Source organism: Primulina eburnea, chromosome 4 (genome assembly GCF_022965805.1).
Source record: "Primulina eburnea isolate SZY01 chromosome 4, ASM2296580v1, whole genome shotgun sequence".
Lineage (NCBI taxonomy): Eukaryota > Viridiplantae > Streptophyta > Magnoliopsida > Lamiales > Gesneriaceae > Primulina > Primulina eburnea.
In genome coordinates this window covers 36,298,205-36,318,674 of record NC_133104.1, presented here as the reverse complement: position 1 = coordinate 36,318,674, position 20,470 = coordinate 36,298,205, and positions in this window count along the sequence as shown.

Below are 20,470 nucleotides of genomic sequence, written 5' to 3'. Positions count from 1 at the left end.
TTCAAAGTCATGTTTTACAGAGTATACTATGTATCGTTGCTATGTAGAGTTCCACTTGCTGAGTTTTTATACTCATTTCAGTTATTTTCATGTGATGCAGATAAGAGCGACGGACCAGGACATTGATTGTGGCCGGGAGTCATATGCATACGAAGATTGGAAGGATGATTATTTTGTTATCATTTTGGGACATGATCATAGAAATGATTATTTTGTATTTTGTATATCATTTGAATGATCAGTGTATTTATTTTGTAAATATTTTTATGAAATGTATTTTGAAACTCCTTCCATTTGAAAGAAAATTTTAAATTCCGCAGTATTTTTATCAGTTACGGGTCAGGGTGTCACACATATATAGATTTTCTCGTTGCAAAATTTCGGGTCTTCACAAGGATGACACACGTAAGGAAATTGTCAAAACAAAACTATTAATATATATATATATATATATATATATATAAATATATATATATAAATATATATATATATGTATGTATGTATGTATATCTCTGTGCGTGTGTGTATGGGATTGACCTAACATCTCACCTAATGATATAAAGCAAATACTTGTGAGAGACGGTCTCACGGATCGTTTTTGTGAGACGGATCTTTTATTTAGATCATCCATGAAAAAGTGTTACTTTTTATGCTAAGAGTATTACTTTTTATTATGGATATCGATAGGGTTGATCTGTCTCACATATTAAGATCCGTGAGACGGTCTCACAAGAGACTCACTCATGATATAAAGTACATGAGGAGTTTAAACATCCATGTTTCTCCCAAACTGCTTTCTAACAAATTATTCAGAATGTATATTAAATAATTTTGTCTCCATCACTATTATTACTATTCAACAACAGTCAATTAAATGTGATTTTTATTCTTATTATTATATTGCACAGTCTAGATTCAATCATGTCTTACAATTAAATGTGATTTTTATTCTTATTATTATATTGCACAGTCTAGATTCAATCATGTCTTACAACGAATCAGACAACAATTGTATATGTAATTATGATTGCACAGTCTAGATTCAATCATGTCTTACAACGAATCAGACAACAATTGTATATGTAATTATGAAAATAATGTAAAATTTGAATAATAAATCAAATTGGCTTCTCCTATTGAAGAATAAATCAATTTGACAACAAGCGGATATGTAATTCTGACAATCAAACCCTTCTATTCAACCCAGAAATCATTTATTCTAAAAGGCGTATCAAACTATAACCAGAATCGGTGCAAAAAAATCAAAACAGTGGAGAACACACCTTGCCCAAGTCCAGAAATTGTTATTCTTAAGTTGCATGTCCATGCACTTAAACATCTTGTTTACCACTTCTTTTATGGTTTGGTTATACCACAAAAGCTTTTCCTAATTGTGTTATATATAGAGTCCATGCATGGCGATCGATCGTCCAAAAAGTCGATAGAATAGTATTTTTCCGACAAAAAAGCGGCATTCCTACTCTTTTGAAATTTCAAATTCTGGGAAAAATCGACTGCGATTTTACAAAACCTGTGGATCTTGATGAATTAAGTTCGTCCTGAAAGTTCCGGCCGCTCGCGGTGTAGGGAACTCGGTCACGTGTCTTAACAGTGGCATGTGTAACCCACGCGCCGCTCCGATGATTGAAATTTTTATTTCCGACATTTTCTGCACTTGTTTTAGGTTATGATTTCAAATTTTAGAATTTTGAATTTCTATGAATTTTTTTTTTTATGAAAAACAAGGTCATTTGCCTACAAATTTTAGTTGGTTAACTTTAAATTTGATGCTCCTGGTTTGCAAGCATGCATACTATTTTTGAACTTGGTTATAAAATATAAAATGTTCATCATGATGACAAGTATACCCAGGTCCGTTCAATGGTCGAAAAAGTATCAGAAGTCCATATTTTCTGGCCTCCAAAATCCATCGAAGGCTAGCTCAAATACGCAGTATGGAAAAATGGATTTGGAATTTCGAAAACTTTTATGTATAAAAATCATAGAACTCAACAACATAAACCTACTATGAAAATTTCAGAATTTTTGGAGTTAATTTCAAATTATTAATGTTTTTTTCCGTAAATTTTTAAGTTGTGTCCAAACCCAAATTTGGTCAAAGTTTGAACTTAGACAAGTCAATTATATAAGAACCTTACTAACACATAAATTATCACAAAATTGATTATTACAGGAATACGGAAGCAATTGGAGTGATAAGAAAATCATTGAGTAAAATGGAAAAATGAGGTATATTACCAATTTTATTTAATATGACGCGTTTGGCATTTGGCCAAAATTTACCGTAATTTCACCAACTACTAATTGTTCTACATATTGCATCATATTTAGTAGTTCAAAACTTAATTGGTCATATTGATTTACTTATTTGATTGTCTAGCATGCTTGATTCCTGACTAATTAATCATCAATGACTGAATGGAGTCGGGACAACGGTTATGATACCGACTTTTTAGTCTACTAGACAACGCGACTTCGGCCCGAAAAGTTATTCAAATAAAAAATGAGTTTTAAATCTGGGTATATGGTTTATCTGAAGGGCGTGACTTCAGTTTGGCATTGTGAGTTCACCTTGGCTCGTAACTGATCTATTTTACGGATTATACTTGTGTATGTCGAGAAAAGTGTTGCATCGAATTATGGTAGTAGCACTCTTTAGCCTACATGTTCATTCTAGAATCTGGAACAGTCACTGCATATACCTGACATTACTTCATTGTCATGTTTCATTGCAGCACATCATAACTTATTGATTATAGTCTTGGAACAATATATTTTTTTTTGTATATAAATGAAAGCCTAGGTTATTATCTCATTAAATCTTCAAAGATTTAACCTCTGTTTTTATTTTATTTACTGTAAATTCCAGATATAAGAGGACATGAGCAACACTCAGAGGAAAATTAAAAAGGGTTAATATGTTAGATTGCCATGTACTGAATTGTAAAATAATATATCGTATGGTCATTTAGAGTATACATTGTTTGACGAAATGCTATGTATTTAAATAAATTGTAATTACGCTTATTCTGTTTCGTCAGTACATATTTTATAAGTTGGGGCCCACATAGTGGTATCAGAACTCAGCTTCATTAGTTAGATAATGTGCTATTCATGTTAATCTGATTTGAAAATATCATGATATATCTAATATTGTTGATGGATCAGTGCGGGCACCTTTGAGGGTGCTACAAACACAATATTTTCAATGAGCTGTAATAGCTCGTGTTTTAAGAATGTAAACACCGATGAATTAGATCGAGTTTGATTTTAAACCAAGCGAAAAATACTCGAAATAATATTTCGTTAAGAAAGCTAATAAATTTTAAATCTTTTAATTTGTGGAAACTGATTAACTGATATAAGGGGGATCAGTTCTTGCATATATCAGTTCAATTATGGTGAGAACTGAAATTATAACAGCTTGAACTGATCAAATCGGTTTGAAAATGATAGTTAAACAGTTAAGCACACAAGATATGTTTATGGATGTTTAGAGACTTTAACTGCTCCTACGTCACCCCTTCTACCTCTTCGGGTAGGATACACTAGAAGACTTTGATTTATACAACACCTTGTACAAACCCACTCAGCTTACGACTTACATTACTGCCTAATATAAACTCCTAGCCTAGGCTGAAGACAACACCTTTCAGTCAACACTTGTTTAACGTCTGTGTGTCAAAGACTACATACACAAGTTTTACGTCTTTATGTAAGACTCGCTCAACTGTTCTTTTAAGCTCTACTCTCTGATATATGTGAGTGATAGTGTGTGAGCGTGCGAGAACTGAACAATGAATACACCGGGAAGGTGTTCTCACACACTGATGGAAAAGAGCTTCTATACTAAGCTGATAACACGTTGAAGTGTTTCCTCACAACTGGTTTGATTGCTTCTTGTAAGTTGATAAGACTTTAAGTGTGCCCTTCTTCTTCACACACTCTTATTATGCTACAGTCTTCATTGATCTTCATCTTCTATTTATAGGCGCGAAGTTTTATCGTACAGTGAGACTCAATTATTGTATTTGTTGCATTTTGAATTTGTTCCTCGAAATTTATCTCTACTTTCCTACAGTCACTTTGGAAAGTTTTGGCTTTAAGCACTATTGCAACGTCTATTATTGTCTTTTGACTGGACAAAAACTTTTTCTCAGTGCGCACAACTGGATTCCATTGAATAAGCTTATCGTGTTTTGCAAACTGATTGATTCCTAATTCTGAACTGGTCAATTAAACTGATCTTGAACTGGTTTAATGAAATCAGTTGGCTCGTCAGCTGTACTGATTTCGCTGCTTCAGTTGAACTGGTCAGCTGGACTCTTCATCAGTTGTGCTCTTCATCAGCTGTCCGTGGTTCTGAAGGTCTTCTGATGAACTGCCTATCAGCTGGACAATCAGTTGAACTGGTTCAGTTTGGATGATCAGTTAGCGCTTTCATTTTGCATCTTGATAGCTTCAGTTTTGGCTTGATAACTGATCAGTTTGAATTCTGATCAGTTCCAGTTTCGGTGCGCTTAGGTAAAATTATTAGAAACAAAATAACAAGTTTTGTTAACATCAAAATCAAGATTGCGAACATGAAATGTTCCAACAATTATTGTTTTATGTATTCGAGGATGAGTGGCCCACATTATGTACAGAGAGTAGTCATGGAGACTAAGATAGGCCATCAGTAAAATAAAGTGACTCACTTTCAGAATGAGATAGGAACCTTATCCGAGAAACTCAAGACGTGTGAACAAGAATTAGTGTATGCTCAGTATTTGCAAGAGTACATGAGGTTTTTTCTGATTGTGATATTCATGAGTTTTATGATAGCAGACTGAGGATTCTATGAGAGGATTGTCTGATACTTTGATACATTACACTACATCGTCAGGTCGGAATATGGTGGATAGTGTCTTACAAAACTCACAATAGTACTCAAAGCCAGTCATTATATTTGAGGTAGGAGAGATGAGCACTACAGCAGGTCGTAGGAATTCCCACGTGTCCATCCCACCCATTACAATAGAGTTGGGGCAGCCCGATGTCACCCTTGTCACATACTATTTGTCCGTTGTCCCAATATCCTCATTTGATCCCATGTCCGAAGTGTTTGATGATGTCTTTACCAATTAGTTTGGGTTAGATCCAGAGACAAAAGTAGGAGAAGAAGTTATACCGAGCAGTGACATATAGCACTACAAGTGACCACCGCGGTAGAACCATCACTAGAAGTACTGTTAGTTTCGACTGGGACACATGTTAGTGAGGAGTCAGATCCTTCAGAGTGTACCCTGTCAGAGGAGGGGAAGTTAGGTTTTATTGCATCAGCCAGGTTTTATACATGTCTCCCTAGAGTATTCATACTATCTAATGATGAAAACTAGGATGTGCAGTACCATCTATTACCTAGAGTTACCAGCATTCAGTTATGTAGAGTATTTTTTTTGTTGACCGACGACTTTTTTGGTCCTTTGATTCAACGATGCATGTATTAACTAATATTTTGGCTGTAAATAATGAAAAAAAATGTTGGGTGACCTTATTGATGCATATTAATGAAATATGTTACATAAAATCTTATATATTATTCCATCTTTTACCTATTATGACTATCTATTAAAATGACATCATCACATAATTCTCATAAAAAACAGCACATGGACAACAAAAATAAGGAAGAAATTTGTGTCTCCTCACGAAATATGGAACAAGAAGAAGAGCGACCACAACCACGACCACAACCAAAAGGAGTACCAAACAGAAATGGTTTTAAATTATGCAACAATTTGTACACTTCCATCAGCAAGCACCACCCATGAATACTAGGAGAGGTAAAAAAAAACTACAAACAAAGAATTTGAGAGATTCTTGAAATTCCATCCGCAAAAATTTTATAGAACACCAGACATGCTCAACAGACAAAAAAATGGATACTGAAACTTGATAGAATATTTGGAGTACTTAAATACCCAGATGGACAAAGAATCAGTTTCTCTGTATAAAAATTTGAAGATGTTGCTCATCATTAGTGGAGATTTATAGAGAATCAATGCAACGAGACTGGATGGCACGAACATGGGTCAACTTCACCTGTGAATTTGAAATAAGTATATAACTCATGTAATAGTCAATACTCTAGAACATGAATTCATGGAATTAATGCAGGGTAATCGACTGTAACTGAATATGAGTCTGAATTTCATCGAATGATCCACTATGCATCGCATTATATGGATGATGTACCAAGAAAAACCAAGAAATTTGTTCAGGGGATAAATCTTGATATTCGTTGGGCCACCTTATTTAATGAAATCACAGATTAAGTGTCCGCTATCAACCAGTCTTAAGAGTGGAATCCGACATCAGATTACTAGTCCATCGGGAGCAAAGAGAGAAAATGATGTTTAACCCAACTCCGGGTGAAGGAAACAACAAATAAGAAGTTTTGAAAAGAAAAAGGTGAAGATCAACCGGACAAAAACCCCCCAAGGGGAAGCTAGAAATAGTAACAAGAAAAGTGTGAGTATTGTGAATCACCTAATCACGAAGAAGCTAGTTGTTGGAGGAAGAATGAGAAACATTTTGTTTGTGGAAGCGAGCAACACCACATCCAAGATTGTCCAAAGAGAACCCAGAATGTACCACAACAAAAACCGAAAATTCTAGCAAGAGCTTATGCATTACTAGGAAATGAGGAAACTGATCCGATAACTATGGCGGAAGGTATGACTGCTTTATTTTCGAAATTTGGGAAACTTATTGTTGACCCTAGAGCAACACATTCTTTTGTTTCTCCTGCTTCTCTATGATTTACTTGTACCAACAGAACAAATATCATATCATCTAGATATCGCTCTACCAGTAAGAATTAAGTTAAATACTGATATTATTCACAAAAATTGTCATCTGAAGTTCCATAAACAAGAATATTTAGCAGTTGAACTGCCTATACACAAATATGACATCTTAATAGGCATGAATTGATTGTTTCAACATCAATCTCAACTAAACTGTTTCACCAAGGAAGTGACTCTTTTAAGTCACCCCACTCCGACTAGCTCTCAGACCGCCGTTTCTATGGGGATAGTAAAAATGATTTATGTATCCAAAACTTGAGTAATTCCCAAAACTAGAGGACAAGGATTTTTGGTATACCTCATAAACAAACCAAATGATCAACATAATATCACGAAAGTTCCAGTTGTTCAGGAATTCCCTCAAGTCTTTCCCAAAGAAATTATTTTTCTTTCTGATCATCGTGACATTGAATTCACCATTGAAATAACTCAAGCTAAACTCAAATAATGAACTCCATATAGGATGGCCCCTGCAGAGTTAAAGATCTAAATTTGCATCTAGAAAAATTGATTGGGAAGAACTATATCTGATCACCCTTACGCGCTTCAGTTTTGTTTGTCAAAAAAGGACGGTACATTGAGAATATGTATATTTTGGACTTTTTAAATATAGTTGTTGAGAGCAGTAGTACTTGATTTTAACACTAGCTGGCAAGATGCATTGCCACTTGGTGAGTTTTCGTACAACAACAGCTATCAGACGAGTATTGAAATGACTTCTTTCGAAGCGTTGTACGGAAAGAAATGTTAATCACCTCTTTATTGGGATGATATCTCTGAGGTTCCGGAGATCGGACCTGGCATGATCAGAGATATGACTAAAAATATAAAATGTTCATCATGATGACAAGTATACCCAGGTCCGTTCAATGGTCGAAAAAGTATCAGAAGTCCATATTTTCTGGCCTCCAAAATCCATCGAAGGCTAGCTCAAATACGCAGTATGGAAAAATGGATTTGGAATTTCGAAAACTTTTATGTATAAAAATCATAGAACTCAACAACATAAACCTACTATGAAAATTTCAGAATTTTTGGAGTTAATTTCAAATTATTAATGTTTTTTTCCGTAAATTTTTAAGTTGTGTCCAAACCCAAATTTGGTCAAAGTTTGAACTTAGACAAGTCAATTATATAAGAACCTTACTAACACATAAATTATCACAAAATTGATTATTACAGGAATACGGAAGCAATTGGAGTGATAAGAAAATCATTGAGTAAAATGGAAAAATGAGGTATATTACCAATTTTATTTAATATGACGCGTTTGGCATTTGGCCAAAATTTACCGTAATTTCACCAACTACTAATTGTTCTACATATTGCATCATATTTAGTAGTTCAAAACTTAATTGGTCATATTGATTTACTTATTTGATTGTCTAGCATGCTTGATTCCTGACTAATTAATCATCAATGACTGAATGGAGTCGGGACAACGGTTATGATACCGACTTTTTAGTCTACTAGACAACGCGACTTCGGCCCGAAAAGTTATTCAAATAAAAAATGAGTTTTAAATCTGGGTATATGGTTTATCTGAAGGGCGTGACTTCAGTTTGGCATTGTGAGTTCACCTTGGCTCGTAACTGATCTATTTTACGGATTATACTTGTGTATGTCGAGAAAAGTGTTGCATCGAATTATGGTAGTAGCACTCTTTAGCCTACATGTTCATTCTAGAATCTGGAACAGTCACTGCATATACCTGACATTACTTCATTGTCATGTTTCATTGCAGCACATCATAACTTATTGATTATAGTCTTGGAACAATATATTTTTTTTTGTATATAAATGAAAGCCTAGGTTATTATCTCATTAAATCTTCAAAGATTTAACCTCTGTTTTTATTTTATTTACTGTAAATTCCAGATATAAGAGGACATGAGCAACACTCAGAGGAAAATTAAAAAGGGTTAATATGTTAGATTGCCATGTACTGAATTGTAAAATAATATATCGTATGGTCATTTAGAGTATACATTGTTTGACGAAATGCTATGTATTTAAATAAATTGTAATTACGCTTATTCTGTTTCGTCAGTACATATTTTATAAGTTGGGGCCCACATAGTGGTATCAGAACTCAGCTTCATTAGTTAGATAATGTGCTATTCATGTTAATCTGATTTGAAAATATCATGATATATCTAATATTGTTGATGGATCAGTGCGGGCACCTTTGAGGGTGCTACAAACACAATATTTTCAATGAGCTGTAATAGCTCGTGTTTTAAGAATGTAAACACCGATGAATTAGATCGAGTTTGATTTTAAACCAAGCGAAAAATACTCGAAATAATATTTCGTTAAGAAAGCTAATAAATTTTAAATCTTTTAATTTGTGGAAACTGATTAACTGATATAAGGGGGATCAGTTCTTGCATATATCAGTTCAATTATGGTGAGAACTGAAATTATAACAGCTTGAACTGATCAAATCGGTTTGAAAATGATAGTTAAACAGTTAAGCACACAAGATATGTTTATGGATGTTTAGAGACTTTAACTGCTCCTACGTCACCCCTTCTACCTCTTCGGGTAGGATACACTAGAAGACTTTGATTTATACAACACCTTGTACAAACCCACTCAGCTTACGACTTACATTACTGCCTAATATAAACTCCTAGCCTAGGCTGAAGACAACACCTTTCAGTCAACACTTGTTTAACGTCTGTGTGTCAAAGACTACATACACAAGTTTTACGTCTTTATGTAAGACTCGCTCAACTGTTCTTTTAAGCTCTACTCTCTGATATATGTGAGTGATAGTGTGTGAGCGTGCGAGAACTGAACAATGAATACACCGGGAAGGTGTTCTCACACACTGATGGAAAAGAGCTTCTATACTAAGCTGATAACACGTTGAAGTGTTTCCTCACAACTGGTTTGATTGCTTCTTGTAAGTTGATAAGACTTTAAGTGTGCCCTTCTTCTTCACACACTCTTATTATGCTACAGTCTTCATTGATCTTCATCTTCTATTTATAGGCGCGAAGTTTTATCGTACAGTGAGACTCAATTATTGTATTTGTTGCATTTTGAATTTGTTCCTCGAAATTTATCTCTACTTTCCTACAGTCACTTTGGAAAGTTTTGGCTTTAAGCACTATTGCAACGTCTATTATTGTCTTTTGACTGGACAAAAACTTTTTCTCAGTGCGCACAACTGGATTCCATTGAATAAGCTTATCGTGTTTTGCAAACTGATTGATTCCTAATTCTGAACTGGTCAATTAAACTGATCTTGAACTGGTTTAATGAAATCAGTTGGCTCGTCAGCTGTACTGATTTCGCTGCTTCAGTTGAACTGGTCAGCTGGACTCTTCATCAGTTGTGCTCTTCATCAGCTGTCCGTGGTTCTGAAGGTCTTCTGATGAACTGCCTATCAGCTGGACAATCAGTTGAACTGGTTCAGTTTGGATGATCAGTTAGCGCTTTCATTTTGCATCTTGATAGCTTCAGTTTTGGCTTGATAACTGATCAGTTTGAATTCTGATCAGTTCCAGTTTCGGTGCGCTTAGGTAAAATTATTAGAAACAAAATAACAAGTTTTGTTAACATCAAAATCAAGATTGCGAACATGAAATGTTCCAACAATTATTGTTTTATGTATTCGAGGATGAGTGGCCCACATTATGTACAGAGAGTAGTCATGGAGACTAAGATAGGCCATCAGTAAAATAAAGTGACTCACTTTCAGAATGAGATAGGAACCTTATCCGAGAAACTCAAGACGTGTGAACAAGAATTAGTGTATGCTCAGTATTTGCAAGAGTACATGAGGTTTTTTCTGATTGTGATATTCATGAGTTTTATGATAGCAGACTGAGGATTCTATGAGAGGATTGTCTGATACTTTGATACATTACACTACATCGTCAGGTCGGAATATGGTGGATAGTGTCTTACAAAACTCACAATAGTACTCAAAGCCAGTCATTATATTTGAGGTAGGAGAGATGAGCACTACAGCAGGTCGTAGGAATTCCCACGTGTCCATCCCACCCATTACAATAGAGTTGGGGCAGCCCGATGTCACCCTTGTCACATACTATTTGTCCGTTGTCCCAATATCCTCATTTGATCCCATGTCCGAAGTGTTTGATGATGTCTTTACCAATTAGTTTGGGTTAGATCCAGAGACAAAAGTAGGAGAAGAAGTTATACCGAGCAGTGACATATAGCACTACAAGTGACCACCGCGGTAGAACCATCACTAGAAGTACTGTTAGTTTCGACTGGGACACATGTTAGTGAGGAGTCAGATCCTTCAGAGTGTACCCTGTCAGAGGAGGGGAAGTTAGGTTTTATTGCATCAGCCAGGTTTTATACATGTCTCCCTAGAGTATTCATACTATCTAATGATGAAAACTAGGATGTGCAGTACCATCTATTACCTAGAGTTACCAGCATTCAGTTATGTAGAGTATTTTTTTTGTTGACCGACGACTTTTTTGGTCCTTTGATTCAACGATGCATGTATTAACTAATATTTTGGCTGTAAATAATGAAAAAAAATGTTGGGTGACCTTATTGATGCATATTAATGAAATATGTTACATAAAATCTTATATATTATTCCATCTTTTACCTATTATGACTATCTATTAAAATGACATCATCACATAATTCTCATAAAAAACAGCACATGGACAACAAAAATAAGGAAGAAATTTGTGTCTCCTCACGAAATATGGAACAAGAAGAAGAGCGACCACAACCACGACCACAACCAAAAGGAGTACCAAACAGAAATGGTTTTAAATTATGCAACAATTTGTACACTTCCATCAGCAAGCACCACCCATGAATACTAGGAGAGGTAAAAAAAAACTACAAACAAAGAATTTGAGAGATTCTTGAAATTCCATCCGCAAAAATTTTATAGAACACCAGACATGCTCAACAGACAAAAAAATGGATACTGAAACTTGATAGAATATTTGGAGTACTTAAATACCCAGATGGACAAAGAATCAGTTTCTCTGTATAAAAATTTGAAGATGTTGCTCATCATTAGTGGAGATTTATAGAGAATCAATGCAACGAGACTGGATGGCACGAACATGGGTCAACTTCACCTGTGAATTTGAAATAAGTATATAACTCATGTAATAGTCAATACTCTAGAACATGAATTCATGGAATTAATGCAGGGTAATCGACTGTAACTGAATATGAGTCTGAATTTCATCGAATGATCCACTATGCATCGCATTATATGGATGATGTACCAAGAAAAACCAAGAAATTTGTTCAGGGGATAAATCTTGATATTCGTTGGGCCACCTTATTTAATGAAATCACAGATTAAGTGTCCGCTATCAACCAGTCTTAAGAGTGGAATCCGACATCAGATTACTAGTCCATCGGGAGCAAAGAGAGAAAATGATGTTTAACCCAACTCCGGGTGAAGGAAACAACAAATAAGAAGTTTTGAAAAGAAAAAGGTGAAGATCAACCGGACAAAAACCCCCCAAGGGGAAGCTAGAAATAGTAACAAGAAAAGTGTGAGTATTGTGAATCACCTAATCACGAAGAAGCTAGTTGTTGGAGGAAGAATGAGAAACATTTTGTTTGTGGAAGCGAGCAACACCACATCCAAGATTGTCCAAAGAGAACCCAGAATGTACCACAACAAAAACCGAAAATTCTAGCAAGAGCTTATGCATTACTAGGAAATGAGGAAACTGATCCGATAACTATGGCGGAAGGTATGACTGCTTTATTTTCGAAATTTGGGAAACTTATTGTTGACCCTAGAGCAACACATTCTTTTGTTTCTCCTGCTTCTCTATGATTTACTTGTACCAACAGAACAAATATCATATCATCTAGATATCGCTCTACCAGTAAGAATTAAGTTAAATACTGATATTATTCACAAAAATTGTCATCTGAAGTTCCATAAACAAGAATATTTAGCAGTTGAACTGCCTATACACAAATATGACATCTTAATAGGCATGAATTGATTGTTTCAACATCAATCTCCACTAAACTGTTTCACCAAGGAAGTGACTCTTTTAAGTCACCCCACTCCGACTAGCTCTCAGACCGCCGTTTCTATGGGGATAGTAAAAATGATTTATGTATCCAAAACTTGAGTAATTCCCAAAACTAGAGGACAAGGATTTTTGGTATACCTCATAAACAAACCAAATGATCAACATAATATCACGAAAGTTCCAGTTGTTCAGGAATTCCCTCAAGTCTTTCCCAAAGAAATTATTTTTCTTTCTGATCATCGTGACATTGAATTCACCATTGAAATAACTCAAGCTAAACTCAAATAATGAACTCCATATAGGATGGCCCCTGCAGAGTTAAAGATCTAAATTTGCATCTAGAAAAATTGATTGGGAAGAACTATATCTGATCACCCTTACGCGCTTCAGTTTTGTTTGTCAAAAAAGGACGGTACATTGAGAATATGTATATTTTGGACTTTTTAAGTTCGCAATCTTGATTTTGATGATAAAAAAACTTGTTAATTGTGTTACTAATAATCTACCTTAGTGCGCGGATAGCTTAAACTGATTAAATCAAGTTTACAAAGCCATAACTGAAGCTATCGGAGATACCAACTGATCGAACCAACTGATCACCGAAACCAAATCAGTTCAACTGGTTCTTCAAGCAAGCAGTTCAGTTGATAGTCCAGCTGATAAGTGATTCAGCAGGAAGACCTCAAAAGCTTGGTCAGCCGATGACGTGTCCAACTAACGATGAACCCAGCTAGCCAGATCAACTAAAGGAACTAAATCAGTTCAACTGACGAGTCAACTGATTTAGCTAGCCCAACTGAAGATCATTCAAGTTGAAAAACTGAAGAATCAGTCAGAACCTCTCAGTTGTGGATCAAGACAAGCTTACAGCTAGTGGATTCCAGCTGTGCGAGAAGGTACAAAGCCATTATTCAGTCAAAGGACAATAATGGACGTTGCATAAGAGCATTAAAGATAAAACGCTTCATAAGAGCAGTCAAAAAGACGAGACACAAAGTTGAAGAAGCCGATTCAAATGCAACGGATACAATAAATGAGTCTCACTGTACGATCAGCTTTTCCCGCCTATATAAAGAGAAGATCTGTGAAGACTAAAATAATATATACAATACAAGAGAGAAAATAAAAGGGCACGCTTCAAAGATATGTCAGCTTAAGAAAGAAGCATTCAGCCCAGTCGAGGGAACACTTAAACGTGTTATCAGCTTTAGATTAGAAGCATATTTCCCTCAGTGTGTGAGAACACTTTCGGGTAGTTTTTAGATATCAGTTCTCTCACACACACACACCACCACTCAAATACACTCTTGCACAAAGACGTTAAACTTGTGTATGTATTCTCTGACACATAGACGTTAAAGAAGTGTTGGCTGAAAGGTGCTGCCTTCAGTCGTAGCTAGGAGTTCAGTTTAGGCAGTAGTGTAAGTCCTAGCTGAGTGGGTTTGTACAAGGTGTTGTATAAATCAAAGTCTTCTAGTGGATCCTACCCGTGGAGGTAGAAGGGGTGACGTAGGAGCAAATGAAGTCTCCAAACATCCATAAACATATCTTGTGTACTTAACTGATTAACTATCGTTTTAAAATTGTTTTGATCAGTTGGAGTGTTCGTGTGTTCAGTTGTCACCATAACTGAAATACAAGAATGCAAAAACTAATATGTGTTCTTTCGGTTAGTCAGCTTACACAAGTTAAAATATTTTCTAACATTTCAGTTTTCTTTACGAAGGATTACTTCGAGTTTCTTCTGCTTGGTTTAAAACCAAACTCGATTTAATTCATCGGTGTTAATATTCTTAGAACACGAGCTATTGAAGCTCATTGAAGACTGTTGTGCGCGAAATGCCTTCGAAGGCGCTAGCACACACGATCCTTCAATATAGCTATCAGGAACTCAAAAATCTTAAGGTAAAAAATAAATATCCTTGGACTCGAATCGATAAATTATTTGATGCATAGCAAGGATCCACAGTGCACTACAAGATGGATCTTCGTCAGTGATACTATCAACTAAGGACAAGGGAGGAAGACATCCCCAAGATAGTTTTCAACACACAATACAAACATTATGAGTTTATGGTAATTCCATTCGGCCTGACTAATGCTCCCGCGGATTTTATGGACATGATGCATTGAATTTTTCAACCATTTCTAGAAAAAAAAATTCATAATATTCATTGATGATATCCTGATATATTCCAAAATTTATGAAGAACACTTGCAACATTTACGAATTGTCCTTCAAACTTTAAAGGACAATCAGTTATGCACTAAAGTGTGAATTATGGCTGGACTTGATAACTTTTCTCGGACATGTTATATCGGAAAATGGACTTGAAGTGGATCCAACTAAAATAGAAGCTATGTGGAAGCAACCTAAAAATATAACGGAAGTACGAAGTTTTCTTGGATTAGTAGGTTATTATAGAAGATTTATAAGGATTTTTCACAAATATTTACGCCAATCTTGCACTTAATCATCAAGGATCCTACATTCATTTGGAATGAGGAACGTGAGAGAAGCTTTCAAAAATTAAAGAAACTAATTACAAATGCCCCAGTTTTTGCACTATTTGGTGGAGTAAACGAGTTTATAGTTTATACAGACGCCTCCAAAGATTGGGTGTGTTAATAAAAAAATGATAGGGTCATCGCTTATGCGTCTAGAAAGTTGAAAATCATGAAGTTAACTACCCCATACATGACTTCAGAGACGGATCTACGCTAGGGCTATACTGGGCTGTAGCCCAGCCCATTTTTTTATTTAGCGACGGTTTTAGCGACGGTTTTTGATAACCGTCGCTACTTTTGCGGCGGTTTTAGTAAACCTGTCGCCGATGTGGATCGGCGACAGTTTTATCAAAAACCGTCGCAATTATTAGCGACGGTTATTGCTAAAACCGTCGCTACATTATTAAAAAATAAAAAAAGGTGGATCGGCGGTTTTAATTAGCGACAGTTTATTCAATAGAACATCATTACCACTTTGATGTTTATAATGCAGCAATAGATTTCATTTTGATGGAGTTAAATACTCGGTTCAATGAGTCATCGGTGAAACTTCTTTCTCTTAGTATAGCTTTAGATCCTAAAAATTCATTCGACTCATTTAACAGTGATGATATTTGCAAGCTTGCGAAGAAGTTTTATCCTGGAGATTTCACAGATCAAGAAATTGTTGTTTTGAAGTATGAATTGATACATTTATAAACTCGATGTGATGCAGAATTTAAAGGTTTCTACACTTGTTGAGTTGTGTCAGCAATTGACCGAGAGTGGACGGTCAAGTGTTTATGTTATGTTGACTAGATTGATTCATCTTGTTTTGACATTATCTGTGTCTACTGCCACTATTGAACGGGCTTTTTCAGCAATGAAGCATGTGAAGACGGCACTTCGCAATAAAATGGAGGATGACTTTCTTGCCGATTGTTTGACACTTTATATTGAACGAGATTTAGCTAAACATATTGATGTAAATTCTATTATTGATGAATTTTATGTTTTAAAATCCCGTAAGGCACAACTTCGTTGAACGATATAATGTACTTTTTTTTTTAATAATATATAACTTATCATATTGAGTTCAAGCCCACCCCAACTCTTATTCCTGGATCCGTCCCTGCATGACTTGATGTTGGGAGCTAAAATATTTGAGTTATCCAAATGACGACATTATTCATATGGAACAACTTTCGACATCTACACGGATCACAAGAGTTTGAAGTATTTATTTACTCTGACAAAACTTAATATTATGTAGCAAAGATGGATTGAGCTATTGAAGGATTATGATTGTTCTATATTGTAATATTCGGGAAAAACTTACGTGGTAGCCAATGCACTAGGTTGAAAAATTAGTCTTTCGTGAATTATATGCTAGAATGAAAGTAGCTCAAGATATAGACCCTGGCATCATAAGGTTAAGAACAAATAAAGAACACAACCCTGATGTCACCACTAACTAGGTTGGTATCATATTCTACCAGAACCAAAATTGTGTGCCTAACTCAATGAAACAAGAAATATTGGAAGAAGCCCATAAATCCCGATTTACAAATCATCCTAGAGGTTCCAAAATGTACAAAGACTTGAAACAACACTTTTGGTGGAAGGAAATGAAAAGAGATGTTGCTGATTTTGTCAAAAAATGTCTATCACGTCAAATGATCAAAGTAGAGTATCAAAGACCATATGGGCTTTTACAACCTTTACTCATACCTGAATGGAAATGGGATAGCATCAGGATTTTGTAATTGGAATTCCAACACTTTCAGGAGGTCATGATAACACATGGGGAGTGGTAGATTTTCTTACAAAATCTGTGCGCTTCATACATGTCAGTAAAAAGTATGGAGTGGAAAAGTTAGCCGAACTCTATCAAAAAGATATTATTATGTTACATGGTATTTCTAGCACTATAGTCTCATATCGAGATCCAAAGTTTACATCAAGGTTATGAAAAAAGCTACAAGGATGTTTGGGAACTAAAATAAACTTTAGCACAACCGCACATCCCGAGACCTACGGGCAATCAGAACACCATTCAAATGCTAGAGGACATGTTGCGCACATGTGTACTGGATTTTGGCAAAAATGGGGAAGAAACTTACCTCTTATGGGATTCGACTACAATAAAAGCTACCAAGCTACAATACAGATTCCACCTTACAAAGCCTTCTATGGATGTAAATGTGGTTCTCCTCTTAACTGGGACATGGAAGAATGAAAAAGTACCAAAGACGGAAAAACCAGAATAATAGCACATGATTTCATACTCAAGGCCATTAAAAAGTTACAAACCATCATAACAAAAATGCGAACTGCACAAAGTCGACAAAAAGGCTATGATGATAAGAGATGAAAATATTTAGAATTTAAGTAGGCAATTACGTACTTCTGAAGGTAAAACCTAGAAAGGAATTCTTCGAGGTGAAAAAGAGGAAAGTTACAGCCACAATTTATTGGTCCCTTTAAAATAATCCATCGAATCAGATCAGCGGCATATCGGCCACTGCTTCCAGAAAACATCTCAAGAATTCATGACATCTTTCATATATCACAATTTTGAAAATACCCAAGGAACGCAAATCAAATTATCAACCACACCCAAGTAAAATTAGAAAGAGATATGTCTTTTGAGGAACGACATATCCAAATATTTAATCAAAAAGCCCAGGAGTTACGCAATAAACAAGTTCAACTCGTGAAAGTGTTGTGGCATAAGCACAATATCAAAGACTCCACCTAGGAAAAAGAAGATGTTAAACAAAAGTATCCCAAGTTATTTAAGAGAAATGAGTAAACCTGAGACCATATTTTTTAAGTAGAGGGGATTGTAATACTCCAAAATATATTAAGATGAATATGTATATATTAAAATATCTAATAATAATAATAAAATAAATAAATAAATAAAGATTACAAATACTTATATATGGTTGTATATTAGATTGCTTCCTATATTATATATAGGTGACAAAGTTGGCCTTTAACACATGGCAACATTCAAACATATATTCTTGGCTATAAATAAGGTTCGGTCACTCAGAAAAAACAAAAACAATTCGACCTAAAGATACTTAGAAAAATGTTGAAAAACGGTTAGGAAAATACCCACAGACAAGGAAAAAAATTGAAAAAGAAAACAAACCTCTTCAAAATTTCATAAAAAATCTCAAACCCTCATATTCAACCTAGAAATCAGAATAGGGCAGAAAAATCAAAACCGTGAGGAACACAAGTTGCTCAAGTCCAGAATTTGCTCTTTTCAGGTTACGTGTTCATGTACTTAAAACTCTTGTTTACTACTTTTTTAGGTTTTAGTTATAACATAAAAGTCATTCTTTGTGTTATATAAAGTCCATATATGACAACCGGTTGTCTTAGACATTCTTATTGTTTTGAAATTTAAAATTCTTGGCAAAATTGGATGCGGTTTTACTAAACCTTTGTATACAAAAGTTGTAGATCTTAATGAATTAAGTTCACCCTGAAAGTTCTGGCCGTGCGTGGTGTTGGAAGCTCGGTCACGCTCTTAACAGTGACGTTTGTAACCCACGCGCTGCTCCGATGATAAAAAATTTTATTTCTGACGTTTTCTACACTTGTTTCAGGCTATAATTTCAAATTTCAAATTTCAAATTTCAAATTTTCCAGATGAATTTTTGATGAAAACCTAGATCATTTGCCCACAAATTTTATATGGTTAACTTTAACTATGATGTGCCCGGTTTGCAAGTATGCATACTATTTTGAACTTGGTTATAAAATATAAAATGTTCATCATGATGACAAGTATACCCAAGGTTCAGTCAATGGTTGGAAAAAATAACAAAACTATTTTTTTTTTCCAGCTACCAAAACCCCTTGAAGACCATATACGCAATTTGGTCAAAATAATTTGGAATTTCAAAAAACTTAATATACAAAAATTATAGAACTTAACAACATACAACTAAGGTGACCACTTTAGAACTTTTGGAGATGATTTCGAATTATTAATAATTTTTCTCGCACATTTTACAGTTGTGTCCAAACCCAAATTTGACCAAAGTTTGAACTTAGGCAAGTCAATTATATAGAAACCTCACTACCACATAAATTATCACAAATTGATGATATACTAGATCAATCAAAGTAATCATTGAGTAAAATATAAAGGTGAAGTTTATTATCGATTTTATTTAAAATGACTCATTTGGCATTTGATCTTGAATTTTCCGTAATCCCAACAACTATAACTATTCTACATATGAGTAGGTAGGTCTCTTGTGATTGGTCTCACGAATTTTTATCTGTGAGACGGGTCAACCCTACCGATATTCACAATAAAAAATAACAATTTTAGCATAAAAAATAATACTTTTTCATTGATAATCCAAATAAGATATATGTCTCACAAAATACGACCCGTGAGACCCTCTCACACAATTTTTTATCTTTACATATTGAATCATATTGAGTAGTTTGTAACTTAATTGATTATATATAATGATTTGCATATTTTATTGTCTGGCATATTTGATTATTGATTAAAGATCTATGATTGTAAACGAATGATTGAATGGAGCCGATACACCAGTCATTGTCCCGATTTTCTAATCCACTGGAAAACTCGGCTTCAGATCGAAAAGTGAGTCCAATGAACAAAGGATTCCGAATCAAATTATATGGTTCATCTTAACGATGTGACTTCGGTCTGGCATTGTGAGTTCACCTTGTCTCTTAACTGATCGATTGTAAGGATTATACTTGTGTACATGGGGAAAAATGTTATACTGAAAGATATAGTGAGCCACCTTTTTTATAAGATCGAATGTGGGATAATCTTTGAGCTATAAGCTAACATTAAAATACTCTAGCTCGACACAAACTTAGTTGTGCTAATTTTGGATTTCAGTATTCAAAACTTCTAATTTGAACAAACAACTACACACTTTTGGCCAAGAAATCAGACAGATCTTCATATGCTTCGTGTCGAAACTCTTCGTTTTCAGTCAGATTCGAATTCTATTCTATTATATTCATCTTGACTTAAAACTTCTTGTTCTTCATATATACTCTTGTTTAAAACAATAT